This window comes from Strix aluco, chromosome 4 (genome assembly GCF_031877795.1).
Source record: "Strix aluco isolate bStrAlu1 chromosome 4, bStrAlu1.hap1, whole genome shotgun sequence".
NCBI classification, from domain to species: domain Eukaryota; kingdom Metazoa; phylum Chordata; class Aves; order Strigiformes; family Strigidae; genus Strix; species Strix aluco.
The window spans coordinates 114,815,060-114,835,542 of NC_133934.1; the positions used below are offsets into that span (position 1 = coordinate 114,815,060).

Genomic DNA, 20,483 nt, shown 5'->3' on the forward strand with positions numbered 1-20,483 from the left:
GCATGACAGGATAGCCAGTACATGACATGGCCCCATTCCCTGCTGTCTGCAAAACCACCTGCCCCTCGTAACTAGTGCTAGGGCTGTTGTTTTGTCCAAAGTTAAGGATATTCAGCAGTTACTGTGGCAGGCAAAGGAGCCCTGGATGTCGTCAACAAGAGGGTGTGAAACCCTTACGCCCTCGACAACACATCAGCCAACCCTCTGTGACTTTTAAACAACACCCAGAACTTTTTTCCATAATATTACTTTAAGATTGTAATCAGCCTTGGCTTAAAACCAGGAGTGACTATCTCCCACATTTAACCCTTCTGCTTGCCTCTTGGCAGTCTCTCATTGAATCCGCACCCTTGGCACTCTTATGGTCTGCTTGATGTCCCCCTGAACTCAAGGAAAAATGCCGATACTGTGATGCAGATTTGCGCTTGGCAAAGGCAAGGGTGTCTATGTCTTCCAGGATGGACTGTTTGATTAGAAAAAAGATACTGGGGCTCAAGATCCCATCAGCTATGAACACTGCAGGTGGTTCCCCATGCCATTCACACCATCCACACTGCAATTCCCTTCCCTCCCACATTCCTGGGTTTCCTTGCAAAGCCCTGTGCACTCCTTTGACGTAAATTGGAGCTCCTTGAGTGCTGCTGCACCATTTTCCAATAAAAGCACAGGACTCTACTTCAGAAGATCTATTTTCAGATACCACTAACTCTTCCTTTTGTCTTGAGTAAATAATTTAACTCCTCTGTGTCTCATTTTCTACATTAGTGAAGTGGAAATAATCAAATGCATTAACTTCAGAGAAGAGTCCAAAATTCCTTGCAGATGGGAAGCCAACAAGATTACTTATATGGATAGAGATTGCTGAATAGGACCTTATTTAATTAGTATCTGTGAAATACTTTGGTATTCTCAGAGGAAAACCTCATAGAAGTTTGAAATATTAATTACAGAAATATTACTATACAGGAATGAAATCATACATTTGGGGGTTGATTTTTTTCCCAATAAAACAATGTTGTGGCTTTATTACAACACATCCAAAGTATAATAATAACAATCATTATGATTTATTAGCATTGCATCAGATTTTCTAATATTTCCTCTGGGGCATGTACAGTTACAAATCTGCATTTTCAGCTTAACCCTAAGACATTCCAAGAGATTACAAAATGTCACCTGCAAAAATAAACATAAATTTATGCTATTTTCCAAGGACAGATTTCAAACTCAGACACTCCATATTAGATCTGTTTGCTTTCTCTTTAAATAGAAAATGATGGAAATAGCCAACTCATGCTGATGGGAGAGTCAGCTAGGGTCTCACAAATGGTGCAATAAGAGATTTGAATTTGAGAGAAGGCAAAGAATGATGACCACATGAAAATATGGTGAAATGAACAGCAGGATTTGCTTTATTCTTCATGTTTCCTCAAAATAGCCAACAGAAGTCAGGTTAGGAAAGCACATTTAACATTTTCTTCAATTTTGGATTTGTTCAGAGTCTCTACTTCCATTAGTTGAATTAAGTAGCCCTTCAGCTCTACTAAGCTACACAACTGAATCAGGCAACTAAGGTTGGTGAAAAAAACAAAGTTCATTTGTGCATCCCAGGAGACCGATGAGCATGTTACAGACTCATTCTGTGTGCAGAGCTGCCATAGATGTGCCATCACATGTTGAAATGCAAATGAGAATAAACTATTCTTGTCCATAGCCTATAACTACCAACAATGGCTAACTCTACTGCATTGAAACACTTAGCTCATCGGTGGCTGTTCTGAAAGGAAGAAAATACTGATTAGTTGTGACAGTAACAGTCCCTGGACAGAAAATCCTCATAATACTTTGCCACAGAACAGCATACTGCTTTGTGCACCAATTACCTGGAGCTGTTCCTTTGTTACTTCTATCTTGTCTGGACTTTTTTATTGTAGAAAGACAGCAAGATGTTTTGGGTGGCGTATTTCACTGAGAGCATAGACCTAGGGCACACATCTCTACCTTTTGCCATCATATCCCAGTGAGCAGAGCTGTGTATTCAGTGTTGCTGTGCTGTGCTTCCGTCAGACACTCCCAAAGATTAAATGCAAGCACCAGAACCAAAAGCAACTCTCCAGTGCCTCCTGCTACACAGCCGACATTCAAATAACAAGAAGAAAGAAACTCCTGCAGGGGAAGATGGTTTCAATTTTCTTTGAAAGAAGCAATGATTGCTTTGGCCACAGTACCCTGAGAGAGTCAAGGAGTCAGAGGCACTTGTATGGGAAAAGGTGTAGGATGTCACATATGCCCAGGGGTAAGGAATACAATATATATTATTTCTTGCTTGTTCTACTACCTAAACACTTCAGTGCTGGAAAGATGTAGGTGTTTCAAGATCACTCTACTAAGAACATAATTCCCCTTTCAGGAGGAATTTATCCCACTCTAACGGCTGCTGACCCACACCCCCAAGTCAGGGTGGACCTCAACTCAGTGTATGACTTCTACCTATGCACAGTGGCTCCTCATAGAAAAATTTTACCTTTCAGATACAATCAAAATGGAGTCCTCACTCCTCTGGAAATAGGACATGAGCACAAAGGGGAACACCCAGTATCCAGGGTCCTAAGCTCCACTTCAGGTATCGGATGACTCAGCCTGGACCTGCCCTGCCAGTGAGCTTTGGAAAAGTGTACAGCTACTGCAGCCATTGCCACTCTCTGCAAATGTCATCATAAGGTCACATCCGCTGACTCAAACTGAAAGAGGAATCAGTCAGAGGGAACATGAAATGCTAATACGAAGTGAACACAACCCAAAGACTATATAAACAAATACATGTTCCTTGGAGGAAGAGGGAAAGCATAAACATTATCTTTTAGTGACTCTTTACTGTGCAAATACCATTTATCTTATGTTATAATGTGTTTTAGTAAGAATTCTAATGAAAGACTTGTCTTTTTCTTGACCTTTACAAAATCCACAAAATTCAGAGATGTTGCTGCAACCCCATTGCTCTGAAGCTCTTGCAGGGGAGCAGGAGGAAGAGAATGGCAACAAGAGACACAAGCTGCTGTGAATAGCAAAGGTCCTGGGAAAAACAGCAACCCCAAAACAGCAATGATAGAAAAGTTAAATTGTTTTTGATGGGAAACAACCTTTCCCCAGTTTTTTTAAAGCAGTCTTTGGAAATATACAATGGATGTTTACCTCTCCATTCAATCCCTTAGGCTACTTTATGAACAAAGTCTCTTTTGATGCATTTCTCTGGTACCCTCTAATTCCTTTAAGACTGATTTGCTTCTAACAATTGTGCCCGCTGTATGCAGTAAGACCTGCTGCATTGCTCTCCTTCCCTTCCCTCAACATGAGAACAATAGGCTTTCTAGATATGGATCTGTCTTTGCTTTTCTATTGCCAGAGATAAACAGCCCTTGAAAAACAAAAGATGCCCCTACCTAAATTCGGCAGCTTGCAGAAATGTCTGTAACTTTGAGCACAATGAAGTTCAAGGAGTTATGGCTTTCTATATGCTTGGAGTTAAGCTAAGGCTAGCAGGTACTACCAGAGTGGCAAGGCAGAGCAGAACCCTCCTGTGCACCAGGGAGAAGTGGGTGGTTTTGGTTCCTGAGAGATGGGCTCCAGTCTGGCTTGGGATGAATGGTGAAGGTGGCTTCTGGCCACCCCAGATGGAAGTAGGTTCACTGCCATGGGACTCAGAAACTCAAAGCAGGGGGACAAGCTGTCATCCGCATTGACTCCTGCCATGCTCCCCTGATGAGATGGCCAGGCCTGGGACATCATCAGTTGCTGTGCAGACAAGAGCAATGAAAGAACCAGAATAGACTGTGCTAAAGGACACTGCACCATCATCTCTATTTACCCAGTGCTGTTTTTGCTGTGTGGTCAAATTCGTATGTAATAAACACAATATCTGAAGACCTGATTAAATGAACTGTCCTTTATACTGCCACTGGGAAAGCTTCGTTGTCTTGCACTGACTGCTTTGAGCATGCATGACAGAGGACCAGAGCTTTATTCCTCCTTTAAGTTCAAAACACAATGCAATAGTTTTGTTTTGCAGGGCTGACATTTAATTATTTGCCCTACATCTCTCAGGTTAAATTTAGAGCTAAATTTAGAACAAGTGTCTGGACAGAATGTCATATGACACCAGTGTATATCTGTTGCACAACATGCCATATGAACATGTAATGTTAAACTCAGTTAAAAATAACCGTACACTTACCTAATTCAGCAGGCTTCTGGACTCTATCTACTGAGTTGGTAAGCAGGCAGTGCAGTAAGAGTCACAAGTATACTGAGGGAAGAGACATCACTAAAAGCAACTTTCTTTTCCTGTGTTTGTTCTCTCTTCTTTTTGCATCAAGTAGTAATTACTTTCCCATCGTAATTTATGTATGACAGTTTAGATTATCTTAAAAATGAATGTGAATAGGTAAATTAGAGTGGAATTGTGAAAAGAATTGTAGTTTTTTACCCACCGAAGTCAGAGATCTCTGGTTCCTCAAGAGGAGAGTTAAATGGCTGTTAAAACCACCCTAAGCCTAGAAGAGGACAGATTCTTTCACAGTTAAAAAGTAGCTTGCTACATACATGGTTTTGTCAGCTACAACAGGGCTAGATGACACCAGTCTGTGTGGCTGAGGCAGGAAGACCCAGATCTCCAAACTAAGCATCATCAGCTTCCTGAGCTGTGTTTGGAGATCATAGCTCCATGGAAAACCTGAGCAGAGGAAAAAAAAAACTGTTGTACAAGTGTCAAAACCACAAAGTGAGATGGAAAATCTGTTTAACACCTTTATGGATGAGAACAAGCATGACAGCACAGATGAAGGCTGGAGTAAAGAGCTGAACTTCAGCCAAGATACCTTGATGTTACTGAGAGCTGTAATGATAAACAGCATGTATTTTCTCCATTTGAGCTGCTGCCATGCTTCTGTCCTTTGCATTTATCTAGGCCCACTTTGCTGATAAGGAAAGGTTAGGGTGTTTTCACCAGGTCTTGGATGGTGGGGCTGTCGGTGCTCTGGCCACAGGTGTGTGATGGTCATCAATGCCAAGCTCTCCTCCAGCGTGAGGAGCTGGCAGCCTCTGTGGCTCCTTGCTGTGGAAACATCCTTGTCAGTCACCAGCTGGTCCCTGTCCACCCGTGTCCCTGGAGCTACAGCCTGGCAGAGGAAAAGTCATCAGGATGAGACAGAAAATGCTGAATGCTGCTGGCCATCAAATGGAGGGGCCAACAGCTGTAATGTGCAAATCAACTCGTTATCAGGGTGCAGGTAGAGCACCAAGGCAGTGTGCAGTGCTGCTGAGCAAGCACTGGGGGAGTGCGGGGAACTGACATTCCCTGTGGTAGCTGAGCAAGGAGAGGGTTTTGTTTCAAGGCATCAGAAATGGGATACAAACAGCTCCCTGGGTCACTAGGCTAAAGCTGGTCCAGCCTAAATGGAAGGGGCTGATAGCTGACAGTTACCCAGTAGCTGATGGGAGCACGTGCAGGCTTGCTCTGGGTGTGGGGGCAGGATGATTGATCATGTCATGGACTACAGCGGGTACTGCCTGGTCTCCTCAGCCAAAAAACTCTCACCCTCAGGTGGGACAGTCCTTTGGGAACACAGTGAGGCACGTTACTGAGTCAGTGCAGGGAAATCTATCCATCCACTTTGTGCTTGCTCTCCAGATACTGAAGAACTTTGCTATGAGGGCATGCTAGCAGAATGCCTTTCAAAGGTGCTTAAATCATGTTTAAAAATTTTTCCTTTAATGAGTGATTTCCTTTTGACCTGAGATTGTGAGACAAGTTTAGACACCTTAAGCTACTCACACTTTATATGAGTGTAAGCGGGTGCACGCAGTGTCCAAGATATTTTTACTGAAATGCTGCAAAGACTGAGTAATTTCTTGGTTGACACGTTCTATTTTTCATGAAAATGGTTTTGCTTTCTCGGCTGTGATTGTACATCATGTCTGTCACATTAGTTGTGGTCACAGTATGTATCATGGATTAATGTTTGATATAATCTTATTTTCTGTTGTTTGGTACCTAAAAATTAATCAGGCCAGTGATCAGCTTAGACTCCATAGGCTGACAGGGGTGGTTTAGGAACATTTGCAAGAAACTTTTGGCAGGATAAATTGTTCCCTCAGAGACATTCTGCCATCTCATAAAGACCAGTTTAAACGTTCAAAACTTGGCACTTTGCAACCTTTCCAAATATTTTTCTGATTATTTACTTCTCAACAGTCCCATTTTCATTTAATGCTGAACCCAGATTTGAATCTTGCTAAATTCTTTATCTCCATGACATTTTGAAGCAACGAGTCCCAGAGCCGCAAATAGCACATTTCTGTGATGTCAGACTCCTGACAACCTCTTTCTGTGTAACAGCAGAGACCCACATGTGGCCTTGAACACCAGGAGCAGGGACCTCCATCCCCCATGGATGCTGGCACTGTGAGCCAGGCACTAGGGGAAAGCAAGGCTGCACGCGCCAACCTAGCTTTTGACACATTGAGTCACATGGAAATGACATTGGGGCATGCTGCAAACACTGAGTTCAGGTTGCAGAGGAAACTGTGGCTAGCTTTAAAACACAGCCAAAGAAAGAGAAAAAAATCACAAACCTCATATATGCATCAAGACTTCACTTTTGCAGGCAGCAGCTCTTAGTGAATGTGCCAGCACGCTCACCGGGGTAGCCTGTGTAGCACATGGCACCAGTGGAGCTTTAGACACATTCGTGTCTGGCAAGAGCCAAAACACTCCTATCACAAAAAAGTGATTCATAGTGTAAATTTTCACCACTGTTATGAAATGTCTCTGGCTATTGGTTCACTGCTCAGGATGTGAATAGGAATGAAGTGTTTCATAATCATTTCATTAATAAATGATTTTTTTTTTTTAAAGGGGGAAAAAAGGAAAGATTTACCAGACCATTGGAGTAATTGGAGGGAACTGTCCTCGTCACTGATCTTTGTAACCACAATCTATACCTCAGGATCAGTTCATTTCTGCTCTGCATCACATCTGTATAATAAAGCATGGGAGCAAGCATTTGTTTAGTTGTATGCTCAGGTATATTGGTTCAGCACCAGAGAAGCTGGTGGAGTCACACCGGAGTAAGTGAGGACAAAGCAATCAGTCAAAACTCACTAAGGTCTCGTAACACACTGGAAATAACACACATAGATATGCAAAGAAATAATAGATCAACCAGGAATTACCAACATTTTGTTTCCCTAGTGTAATTACACTTTATTATTTATGACAAACTATTATAATCTCTTCTGAACAAAACAATTATCATCTCTTCTGTCATGCAAAATACACACACAAATAAGCACTCTCTCTCTTTGCATGTATATGTGCACATGTACAGATATCTTACTGGAAATCTGCTGTATTTGGGTGAGGAAGGTGAAGTCCTTTACCTGAGACGTTCATTCCAGGTACAAATTAGTGCAGCTAGAGAGTAGCTGGGGAAAATATTGCAGAAGGTACAGGCTTTCTCCAGCTTTCTTCCTATAAAGAATTCCTTCATATAGCTAAAACTCTACTTCCATCCATCCTTAAGTTCTTCACTGTATGCTGCAAAATTGACAGACGAGGCCAGGGAATGCAGTCTTTTGGGTTTATTTATGTAAAGAACGAGCAGATCTTTAGCTACTAGAAATCAGTATATCCCTGTTTATTTTAGTGGAACTTAACTTACTTGTTTCCAAAGAAGGTGCAGCTCAGGCTGAGGAGCACAAGAAGCACTTCAGGGAGAGGCATGTGCGTTCCATCAAGAGATTTTTAAAATTGTGTCTCAGATCTGTGAAATAATGTGACATGCAAATGGCAAACACTGACTTGCCATATGAAGTTCTCATGACACATTAACACTTTTCCTTTTTGAGCTCCAGAGTGATAACCTATGTCTGGTAAAAAACAAACAGGAAGACTTCATGATCTTTGGAGATGAGTGACAAGCTCTCTGATGATCCTGTATCATTCAGGGTAATTTGCTGACAGCCACAATTGCAAATAGACCTGGAAAGGACCTGATGACGTACTTGGGCACAGAGTCCCCCACTCTGTCTGAGCACAGCATCAATGAAATATGAAAAATAGGTGTGCATTTTGCAGATGGTTAGGCTCAATTGAAGCAAGCAGAAAAAAGTTTGTCTTAGGAAGTATATGTCTTTACCATCATGAGTGGACAGGTCATAGTTCTGTACTGGCTAAACATCCTCAGAAAAAAATCACCATAATGATTGGGAGCACAGTAAGCATATTAGCAGAGAACCGAAAGACATTACATAAAAATAAAGCTACAATTACATATAACTAAAACGGCATAATCCAGATATAAGCAAGGGACTCTGCACCTCTTTTGCTTATTTTGTAGAGGAAAACCACACTTCACTGTGCAAATTAAACAAAATATTGCTGAGAGAACTGCAGTTTGGAGGGAGATAAAAGATAAAATTTGTGTATCTCTGCATATGCTGCAGTAAGTACACTCACAAACAGATGCAAAGAGAGGACTGGGAACTGTGTAAAAAAGGACAGCATCAAGCAAGTCAAGCAGCTTCTAAAAAATCAAAGAAATCTAACCCTAACCCTCCAATTCTGTTTGCAGCATTTGTATTTTGGAGGTAACCAGGGAACTGACTGTATTGAATTTTTTGCAATTGATTTTGTAGCTTTCAGGCTGAAATTTCCCCTGAGGAGTTACGTGTGGCAAGGAAGGGACATTTGCCCAGATAAGGGTGTTAACATGACTTGGAAGACCTCTGCATAGTGGCATGCAAAAGAAGTATTTGTGAGAACAGGCCTTGAAGCTGGTGATCGCCTGCCCCACGGTCTCTGCCTGGACGCCGCCAAGGCTGCTAGAGGAGCAGGGGCTGTGGTCGTGGCTGGGAACGCAGCTCCCCACAGCTCCCCCCCTGCTCAGTGGAGATCGGCAGGAGATTTGCATCCATCTTGAAATTTATATTGCTTCAAATCATATTTTGGTATAATTAAAACAAAGGAGGTTGGATTGTGTTGATGCAGGCAGAGGCTGTTAAAAACTTTTCTCCCCCAACTCTGATCCTTCCCTTTGCAGGAGAAGGCATCAAAAGACATGTGGCTTACTGCATAGAGAACTGCGTGTTGGGAAAGGCACCTACTGTGCTCCCAACTCATCATGAGCAACTGGGGGTCCCCAGCAGTCTCACATGAGGTATTTGCTGCAGCTGCAGAACAGCAAAAGAATTGTTTTGCTGACCCAGTTGGGTGAATACAGATCGGTGACTTAATTTCAAACCCCACCATACTCTTGAATTTAAAAGAAGAAACCTTTATGAGGACCATGTGGGTTGGAGATTTTCAGAAACATCAGTGTTTCTAAACAATTTAGGACAAAAAGGAAGAATGACTGAGTAGTAACTTTCCTATACATGTAAAACAGCTCTATCTGTAAACTTAGTGCTGTGCATTTAAGGTGGCATCCCAGAAAATAAAAACCAACTGGGATGATGTCACTAAGCACTGACTGAATTTAAATCTGCCTTGCAACATAGGGAAGGGAGATTGTAGAAGGCAGTGAGATGATTCATCATTGCAAAATCAGAATTTATAGCAGATAATATGGAGTCAATAAAAATAAAAAGAGAGAACAACACCATGCATAATATGACACATGTGCACAGCTGGCTGACTCATCCCCAGAAAAGCCTAGGACGGATCTGGGAAACTGAGTATGTGTAGCTGCTGCTCACGTATGAGTCCATCTAATTTATCCCTCAAGTGAAACGTGCCCACCACTGTGGTATCTATACATACCACAGAGCTTTGACACATTCATGCAACGACCTTTATCTAAATTGCTGCCCAAACCTACTTGCCTAGCTGCCTACATCTAGCTGACTTGCCCATTGGCCTTCTCAAAATGGTGCAAAAGGGGGCAGGCACAGTCCTTCCCATGTGTGTTGACAGCATTTCTTTCCAATAGAGTATCTTTTCAAAAGAATCAGCAACGTACCAGACATACCCATTAGCTTTACACTTTTCAAGACCATTCTCTTGCAGCTTGCCCTCAAAGACCTCCACTCCCAGTCATAAAAGACTCTAGACTTCCATAATTTAAAACCATAAACGAATCAAATGCATAAGGTCAGTTAAGACATTTTGAATGGGACTAATCCTGGAACAGAAGCCTCATTTTTCATCCCATATCTGCCAGGCTTATTCTATGTCCAGTGGAAAATTAGTAGCTGGGACCAGATCTCATTTTCCCATTTCTAAAACCTCTGAGACCAGGTACATTCTCCAAGACTCCAGCGGTCGTGTCCACTGAATTAACCTCTACAGAGGTGGGAGGACAAATGTTTCATCTGAAGAAAATTCTCAGGAGCTGTTTAGCATCCATCCATACAGAAGGATCCCTTCAAGACACTATTGCACTCTGGATTATACTGATAAATGTATGTCAGTGTTGTCTATCAGGATCTGGGCTTGCAGATTTATAAAATTTCAAATCTTTGGAGTTAAACATTGATGTTAAACTTAAAAGAGAAGTATGATATAAAGGTTGTAATGTTGGTAATTTTGGGGTTGAATCTTCCTGTTGGAAAACCCGCCTGCTTCCTGAATACCTCTCTCCATTGTGCAGTATGATGCAATATGTTTGCTGCCTGGCCGCTGAGTGCAGCACTAAAGTATAATCTTTGCACTAACTTGTCAGGAAGCTGGACAGGTCTGTTTTATATTCTCTCTGTCTGTGTTTAGTCCACTTTGTCCTCATAAGGAGCCCTGCCCATATAGATATATATATTTATAAAAACACCCATTCATTTTGTATGCAGAACATTTCAATGTACAGTCATCTCTGTAAACACTCAGACCAAAACGCCTTTGGCATTGAAAGCGCTGGTGCCAGAACAATAAAAGAGACTCTTTTCTTTGTCTCAACACAACCCTTTCTCATCTTTGCTATCATGCACTGCTGAGCAGAGCTGTGTGATTGTATGCCACGACAGTGCACCACATATCATCACTATTATCAGGGCTAAGAAATGTATTAGAAAGAATAACTCATCACTGCAAGCTGATATTTCTCACACAAAGTCTGATTTCAGAAGCAAATTCTTGATCTTTTGTAAACATGCAGTGTAGTCTTTCTTTAAAAAGCAAAATCTAATAAAATACATCAGATTTCTTATTACATTTCCATTTAACTTAATATTGAACCTAAAAGAAATGTTGAAAAATGACTAAAATGACTTTGCTTCATAAAATAAAATTTTCCAAGTAATGTAATTGCTTTTGAAACCAATCAAACTTTATAAAAAGCAGAATATTAAACTTCCCCTGTTATCAATTCATAAATTTTAAAGAACTTTTTAAACCATCACTGCATTCAATATGCTGATGACAAATCTACTAGAGACAAGGAGATGCATCCTGTCCTCAGCTCTTCTAATTTACCTGATTATAACACCGATGAATACAAACAATTCGTTTTCAATTTACATCAGCATCATTGAGCTTATGACTTGTGCAAATAATTAAATAATTATGTCTCAATAGAAAATCAGTAACTAGAAATATTGTAAAAAGAAACCTGATGAAAGTTGTTGCCTGACCAGTCTTTACTGGCAAATAAGTAATGCTAATTTTTTAAAAACATGTCAACTGAGTAATTTCCTGGCTGATACAAATACCTTGTCCCACATTGGTGGTGTTACCCACCAGCAGAGAGCCCGAGTCTGGAATGAGTTGTGCCCTGCATGGCCAAACTGATAGACGGCATCATCAATATTAACATATGGTTGGTCCCTTCTTTTGGTCCACAGGTGAGGAGAAATGGTCACCTCCAACCCTCTCTGAGAGATGACGGATGGGTCTTCCTCTCCTTACTCTCACAGTGTGGGTATGTGGCCAGAAAGATTGGCAGCCGTGCATGACATTCAGATTCTTCTGCATATCCTCGAGTGTAATCTTTAACAGCTCTTTGGGTTTCCTCTTTAACAGATTTACACAGAGAAGGCCATCTATGAACTCTTTGCTAGGGGCAAAATGCCTGCTGAAGCCAAAGACCATTTTACCATGTACAGACAAGTGAACATCAAATAAGAAATTCATGATTTGGGTGATGCTTTGATTGATTTGATTGACTGTTGTGTATTTTCCCAGGGAAGAGACGGACAAAGGCGTCACTTATGTCCCCATCATCCGTGAGGTCAGACAAATCTCTTTGCCTATTCATGTGTATGTCAGAAAATCTCAGGGAATGGCATTTTCTCCTTAAATCAAAGCAAACTCTTAACTCTTAAACAGCTGCCCTCTCAGTGCACAGTGCATGTGTCAGCCACACTCACCCTAGATGTTTCCAGCTATTTGTCTGTTGTCATTTGGATCCAATTTTGGGCTCCTGGAGAAGTGAACATGTGGCACACTGTTCTGCAGGAAAATTACCTTAGTATGCTGTATCAACAGCTGAGGTGAGGCAGTGTCATGAGTGGAGGAAGCCAAGCATAGAGTAGATTCAAAGTGTGTGTTTAAATTTGAGCTGGGCCACATTTTTATATGCGGACTTCCCTCAAAAAACATCATACATGAAAAAATTAAGCATTTTTTTTTTACATACAGCAACCCAAAAGCAGTTATTCATTATGAGAAAAAGGTAACAAATTAGGAATGCAACCAAAGAAGAAAAACATACTGTGTTAAGAAAATAAATCTTAGTTCCAAGTCTTCAACAATAGCATCTGTAATTACGGACAGCTCCTGTTTGGTTTATGACATGTTTCAAGTCCTACTTCAGGTACTCCCTCTGTGCAGAAAGCAGCCTGTGCCTTGGCACCTGCCCAACTCCTTTGCCCATATTTGTCCCACGTAACTGAGTAATGCACCTTACACCCCCCTGAATCATGAGAGAGGGAGAGAGAGGTGGTACCTCTTTGGGCACTGGAGAGCTTGGGTGGGCTGCACTGACCTCTCAGGATGTTTATTTTTGTTCATCAGTTCTACAGTTGGTTAGCCTTCTAACTTTGGCACCTCTTTGAAATGCCTAGAGATAACCAGTATGCCCTCTACTCAATTAACACACACACACACACACCCCCCAAGGTTACATCTTTCTGGAGGTTAGACCCATATCTAGCAAGTCTGTCCCACATCAACTTACTATTCATTTAAGTCAACATGCACTGAAACCAGCATAAAGACAGCACTGAGTGAGGCTTGGCTACAGTCTGGGCATTTCCCAGCTTGACACAGCCAGCTCCACAGATGTCAGAGACTCCAAGGGCTGCTCAGACCCACATGGTAGTGTCCCACCAGTCTCACCAGCCATATGGTACAAGTACAGCCCAGCCCATCACTGTCCCCTTTGCTGCTGCTTAGCTGCACCCCTGACTGAAGGGTCTCTTCCCACTTCATGCTTCTTGGGGGCTGTGGCAGGATAACCCCTTGGGTCATGGAGACTCCTAGCATGGCCTGAGGAAGTCTCATGGTTTATTTTGACAGAATGAGAACTTCTTAAAACTGTCACACTCCTGTTCTGGTTTGAGGTGAACATGTAAAGTATATGCCCATACTGCAAGGGTGAAGGGGTGGAACTTGAGATTTTAGCTAGCTTTAGGACAAAGAGTTGTTGTGTTCTGAGCTGGCTTTATGCAAGTGCAAAGGGATTTGCTGTGTGCCTTTACTGACTTGCAAAGGCAGTTCTGTTGTTATGCCCCAGAAAGATGCTGGAAAGCAGTGCAAACACACTCCAGAAGACTTCACTTCTAAAGAGAGAGGTTGAAGTCAATCATGTCACAGCAGAGCTCATTGCCAAGAGGCAAGAAATTAAAGTGAGGATGGAAGCCCTGTCCTAGCAGAGAGCAGAGCTGGCCACCAAGTGCCACAAGATGTAAGTGCCTTTCTCACTCTGTGCTAGGAGGGAGAGCCCTGGTGCCAGGGTTTAGCTCTGCTTCATCCCTTGGTAACCCTCTCTGGGTGTTCATGGGGAGTGTTTGCACATTCACAGATGTTGCAATCAGTAGGAAATTTAAGCAGCAGTCATAGTCCACTGGAGCAAGGTAAGAGCTGCAAACAATAGTCTTTCTCCATGGGTGAGTAGTATGCTCGCTGTCTCTCTCCCTTTCTCACAACTGCACATCCCACATGCAGTGGCAGGAGTGACTTTCATGTTTTACCATGAGTCGTTGCTGCAGCCTGCGTGGGCTGAAGCCTAGGTCTTTGCTTGTGCTGTAAAATCCTTTGTGTTAGGTTCAGCAATGACACTTGGGTCAGTTATTAAATGAACATCTCCCCCATGCTCCATTCTCAGTGTGGACACTTCAATCATTTGGGACTTGATCTGCTGGAAGCTAATAAATCTATCCAGGACACTGGATAATCCAGCAGTTTACCAAATCCCTGAATGGGTTGCCTCACCCACCTGTTAAATGCACCAGTTAATGTCTTTTGTGACAGAAAAGGAATCAAGTTCTTAAGTTGTTAAGGTTTTTTTAAGGCTAACAGTGTGAAGAGGAAATGAGAAATCTGAACTATCAAGCTGAATGAAATGACAGAGGGAGAGAAAAATAAACTGGTAGCAGAGCTTGAAAAATTGAGAATCAGATAAGGGCTAAACTCCCCCCTGCCACAATATCAGACTGTGTAACACAGGGCTGCCTCTGTCTGCACACGGTCTCATCCAACTTCATGTATCTCTGTTGTTCCAATTATTCACTTAATAAAACAAATTAGCATGATAATACAGTACTGGTAATAGGAGCAAGGTACTAAAAGGGACCCATTGCATCTTTTAAGTCTTGTCCTCTGCTGTTTTTAGTAAACATTATGTACAATCCTTATTCAGAATATAATGAGACCCATCAAAAGTGAGCAAGGAAATCTGGACTAGACACAGTAAGGGGCTGCAAGAACTGCTGAGCTGGGCAGTGCAAATCCTGATTTATAGCCAAAGGGGACTCGAGATTTGGGAACTCAGATTCCTTCTGCAGTCAGTGGGGATTAACCCCTGTTATCTAGCCTGGCTGTCAATAAAGAAGCTGTATAAAAATGTGGGTAGTGGAGCACTGCCTCCTCCTCCTCTAGCCATGTTCAAAATACAGTGGCTCTTGGAGCCCTCCAGGTTTAACCCCCAGGACGTCAGCTGTTGATGAGCCACTTTTGACATGGCTCAGGAGCAAAAGCATGAAACTGCTCAGCCTGAACAGGGTTGGGTGCGTGGGGACACAGCAGCTCCCAAGAGACTCTCAATGCCTCTGTGAAAGTGCTAAGCAATTTAGGCACCTCCAGCATTAGAGGACTTTCCAGAGGCTGTAGCTTGCAATGACAGTATGTGAAGGAACGGTGACGGTGTCCGACATGGCTCTAGCCCCAGCTCTCGTTACACCCAGTAATATATTGTTCAAGACCTCTCTCCTCTGATTACAAACTTTCTTCTAATTGACTCATGGCCCTTTATTTCTTTTGCTGTCAACTCTGTGCTTTAGCTTAACTGTCTTTGTTCTCCCTGGTGTTATGCCCTTGCTTTATTTATAGAAAGCCTCTCTAGCATTCAGCCACACAAGTGCCCCTTGTCCCAGACAGGTTCTTGGTTCCCCTGCTTTGTTCAGCTCTCCCTGCCTGCACCTGTCTGGTCTGACTCTGCCTTTTGTGAACACTGCACACAGTAGAAGTAGATGTCATTCATGTCTAGTACCGCAGGACGTTAATACTTGCTATTATTAAGCATTATGATTATTAGCATTCCTATTATTTCAGGAAGTCATTGGGAGGCTGAACTGTCAGAACTGCCAGATTTCCCCCTCAAAGGATAGTTGTTTTTCTATACTCCTCCAACATCATGGAAATCCTCTTTGTGTGGCATAGCACAACTAAAAGCTCCTTTGACACCAAAGTATCCCTTTAACAACATACTTCATTCTTACTGTTTGAACTAACTCTTCTAAAATAGTCTTGTGTATTTCTTCATTTTCTTTGCAGGCAGCAAAAGCTAGAGAGGGAAGTTGCTAAATATGAAGTATATGAAGATTTCCTACTGAAAATTGGTGACAAATTGCCTTACTGTAAGTGTTACCCTAAGGCACCCTCTGGCTCTTTTACTGTAATAACAGCAACTGTCGTTGCCTCTCTTTGCTCCTGAGCTGTAGTTTGGTAAATGCAGTCACCAGCAATCAGCTGCGCAGAGGTGTGCTGGCAGTGTAGCTGGCAGCTGATGGCAGGAACAACAGGGAGCCAGTCAGACCCACTTTTCTGCGGCTGAGCCTGGGTGCCTGCTCAGCACTGACAGGCTGTAGGTAGAGGACAAGGGAGCCAGATCCCTTCTATAAGAGTTGCAGCCCAATTTGATCATGGGATCTGTGTAGGCTTATGGCTGGGAACTAGGAGCACGTTCTCCAGCTGATACCAGCACAAGGGACAGAAATCTTCTTAAAACTGTGCTTGGGAAGAAAGCAAGTCAGGACTGTACAGTGCAGCTTTGCAGCACCACAGCAATTAATTGATGATGTTGTCCGCTTGGGAACTGTGTTAGGCCAAGACAACATGAAGTTGCTGAAAGGATTCACAAAGTATGTGTTTCATTTCTGCCTTGATGAGCTTGTCTACTATTGAAGGCAGGGTCTAAAGCATTCCTCTTTCACAGGTAGCTCTTAGACCTGCAGACTCCAACCATGTACTGCAGTCAGCAGGGCCGGCCTGAGGAAGATGGCGGTGATGCTTGGACAGCTTCACCACACTATCACTGCAAGCATAGACTGGACTGAAAGTGGCTATAAGCACCCTGAGCCTTCTGACCTCCTTGCTTCTCATTTCCATCATAGGCTGTTAGCTCTGTTGTGCTCCTGGCTCCACACAACCATACAACATTTCACAGAATCACAGAATCATCTAGGTTGGAAGGGACCTTGAAGATCATCTAGTCCAACCATTAACCTAGCACTGACAGTTCCCAACTACACCATATCCCTCAGCGCTATGTCAACCCGACTCTTAAACACCTCCAGGGATGGGGACTCCACCACTGCCCTGGGCAGCCCATTTCAACACCTGACTACCCGTTCTGTAAAGAAATACTTCCTAATATCCAGTCTAAACCTTCCCTGGTGCAGCTTGAGGCCATTACCTCTTGTTCTATCACTTATTACTTGGTTAAAGAGACTCATCCCCAGCTCTCTGCAACCTCCTTTCAGGTAGTTGTAGAGGGCGATGAGGTCTCCCCTCAGCCTCCTCTTCTCCAGACTAAACAACCCCAGTTCCCTCAGCCGCTCCTCGTACGACATGTGCTCCAGACCCTGCACCAGCTTCGTTGCCCTTCTCTGGACACGCTCGAGTCATTCAGTGTCCTTTTTGTAGTGAGGGGCCCAAAACTGAACACAGTCATCGAGGGGCGGCCTCACCAGTGCCGAGTACAGGGGTAAGATCCCTTCCCTGTCCCTGCTGGCCAAGCTATTTATGATACAAGCCAGGATGCCATTGGCCTTCTTGGCCACCTGGGCACACTGCTGGCTCATGTTCAGCCGGCTGTCAATCAACACCCCCAGGTCCCTCTCTGACTGGCAGCTCTCCAGCCACTCCAACCTGAAGAAACCTGCCTGGACAAATTGCAGCCTATTGACCTTGCTTAGCACTTTTCTCAGACCACACAGGCACTTCCTCAGCCCCCAGGACTTAGGTTTTTACCATGGCTGGATTCTCTCCCTCCAGGCGATGGTGGAACTTGCCCTAAAATGGCTGCAGGGCACATGCTTGCATGGGAGCAGTGTGGATAGGAGACACCTCTGAATTTCTGTTTCCACCCTTTTGTGAGTGACACATTCTATTTTTCTCCACTTATTTATTAGAGGATTAGAGTTGCAGTAGAAGAGGCTCCAGACTGTTTTATAGCTCAGTGTTTTTCAGCAAATTGGTTGTGACCCCTGTAGCCCCATGCAAGGCATCCAAGAAGGTTGTGATATGTTGAAACATTTATTACACTATAAAATGAATACAGTACTGCTCCCTGACTGCTCCCCCCGCCATGTCTAAGGTCAACTATGCTCTGTCAGCTTCTCCAAACAAGCAAGTCAGTCCAACAAGCTTTGATACTTTTTTCTCTTGCTTTTATAACAAATATACTGGGGTCAAGGGAATATTTGTGTTAGAATGAGGGGGGCCACCACCCAGTGGAAGCTGTTAAACATAGATCCAGCTTGCAGAAGTCTCATTGGTGTAGATAAGCCCATTTGTGTTTTAATGTTGTATTTAAACACTTAGGTGATTTTCTTTTAAGTAAATTCACTGATGTGTTGTTTACATACAGGTAAAGGACATGTGTAAAAGTCTCTAATCCTTCTGAGTTACACATACCTTACAGAAGATGCATTAAATGTGCTTTCTTAAATGTATCTTATATCCCAACTGAATCCTGTCAAGCATTCCAGGTCTTTGGGTTTTCAGTCCAGTCTCAGTCTGAAGTGATAATTCTGCACCAAAAGGTTTATCAGCAAGAGCTATTTAACACCTAGTCAGGTGTTAAGCCTATAAATAGTTTATCTCTTGGCAGCATTTAGACCCTGAGCCATGAAAAGTCACTGGCTTGCTTTCACTATGAGGTCAAGTCTGTTTGAAGAAATAGCCTGTTTAAAGGACGCAGAAGTCCCCATGCAGACTTTAAAAAAAACCCCAACAAACAAAAAGCCCCCCCCCCCCCCCAACCCCACAAAACCCAAAACAAACCCCCAAACAAACATGTTCTCTTAAAAACCCTTTCCACTCATTGGTGTGACCTCTCACACTGGATTAATTTCCTTGTTGGGTCACTGCAGGCTCTGGCTGTATTCATTCTCTATTCATCAAGCAACACCTTACTTGGTGAAGAGTCTTCCTCCTTTCCATCCTTATCACTATGTTTTTCAGTAATTAGAATCCCTAGGATTAGAAGCTTAAAGCCCTCAGTAGTAGAGGTATGAAGTCCAATACATTTCCCTGACAAAACCTTGAAGTGAAATTACTTCAGCCACCTTGTTTTCTTACCTTTCTGCATTCTCCAAGTAAAACAGTGTTGCTTCGTTTTGTCAGACATCCACCAGCAGAGACACTTTACACAATTTTCTCACACCTCAGACTAGCCGATGCTTTGGACTCAGCAGATTAAGCACCGGTCTCCACTGTTCAGGCAGGGTTTGAGGAAGGAGGCAACATGTGTTTTTTTCCTAAGAAGTCTTTTCAAGCCTCTTCAAAGTTGCAAGGAAAGAACCTGAAAATGTGAAACTCCCACATTTAAAAACTGGCAAGCACAAAGAACTTCCAATTTCTATTTTTGGAATTCATGATTATTGAGATGACCTCCAGATGCAGTAGAGGGGAGCAAGCTGAGTGCTGAGATATGAATGTTCCTAACTAGTCATCTTGAATTGATTCCCACTGCTAGACACACTCCCCAGCAGTGAGATTAGGCTGATATGCAGAAGTCCTGGTCCTTCATGGATTCTGTAAGGTGCAGGTACTTCCTCAGAGGTCCATGAGCAGTTAGAATAACATATCCTGCAGGAAGAAATCTGTACATCAGCAGGATTTGGTCCCTACCATGCAAAGAAAGGACAATAGGGTATATGTGATAGATGGTAGGTGGCACCTATAGCCACTTTGTGATCCATTTCCCTTGTGCCCTTCTACTGATTATTTGGAGCATGGTGGGGATCCTGTGGTGAGAGCTATCATTAGGAAGCATGAGACTCTCTTAGCTACAAATCAGAACTTGATAAAGAATTTAGTCATCCTCTCATATGACTACAAAAAAAGCCAGCATGACCTTGAAGACTTGCTATGGGAACATGATAGCACAAAAATCGTAATGTTAAGCATGTTATTTATGGTTTATAGCATGGTATTTAGGGCAACAGAGTCACACTACCTAAAAATCAAACTCTTTGTGGTGCTGAAGGCCATCTTCTTGCAAGAAATCCTTAGGGCCCAGACTCACATAGAACAGCTGAAGAGGGGAATGTTTCTCCAGTTACTGCTGACCGTAAATATAAAATATATCTCCCTCATTTGAACAGGCTAGAAAAACATCCCTGTTGTCAAATGAGTAGTGTCATTGCACAGCCTGGAACCCCTCCCTGTTGGAAGTCTCTCATGGATATCAAGTGGGTTCCTGGAGGGGGCCCAAGTGCAATCCAGGACACGGCGATACACAGACATGGTGACTGAAGCCTAATTTTGAGCCATGTTTACAAAATCTTGCTATTGAAGCTGATTTCTCTAGTTAAAAGATTACTCCCAATATTTTTGGTTAAATCAATCATCCTTATTCGTTATTTTAATTGGGATAAATTGAGAAAACATGTCCTTACTCGGAAGAGAAAGCAATCCTGCGAAAGCCTGTTTCCTCAGATCATTGCCCTGGATCTGATACTCCAGGTCAGGTCCCAAGGAGGCTCAAGTGGTGCCCACTGGGTTTGGGCTGCGCCTGGGTGGCACTCCTCCCAGCAGCCACCTTTCTGCT

General features: G+C 42.9%; 1 protein-coding gene across 1 annotated transcript in view; it reads right to left on the reverse strand.

The window, feature by feature from the left end:
- ASB2 (ankyrin repeat and SOCS box containing 2) overlaps positions 1-19,428 on the reverse strand; it is a 53,573-nt gene extending 34,145 nt beyond the window's left edge. Inside the window, exon 1 of the mRNA XM_074825009.1 lies at positions 19,010-19,428. The gene's annotated coding sequence lies outside the window, so the exon portion shown is untranslated. The remainder of the gene's footprint in view (positions 1-19,009) is intronic.
- Positions 19,429-20,483: the final 1,055 nt, after the last annotated feature.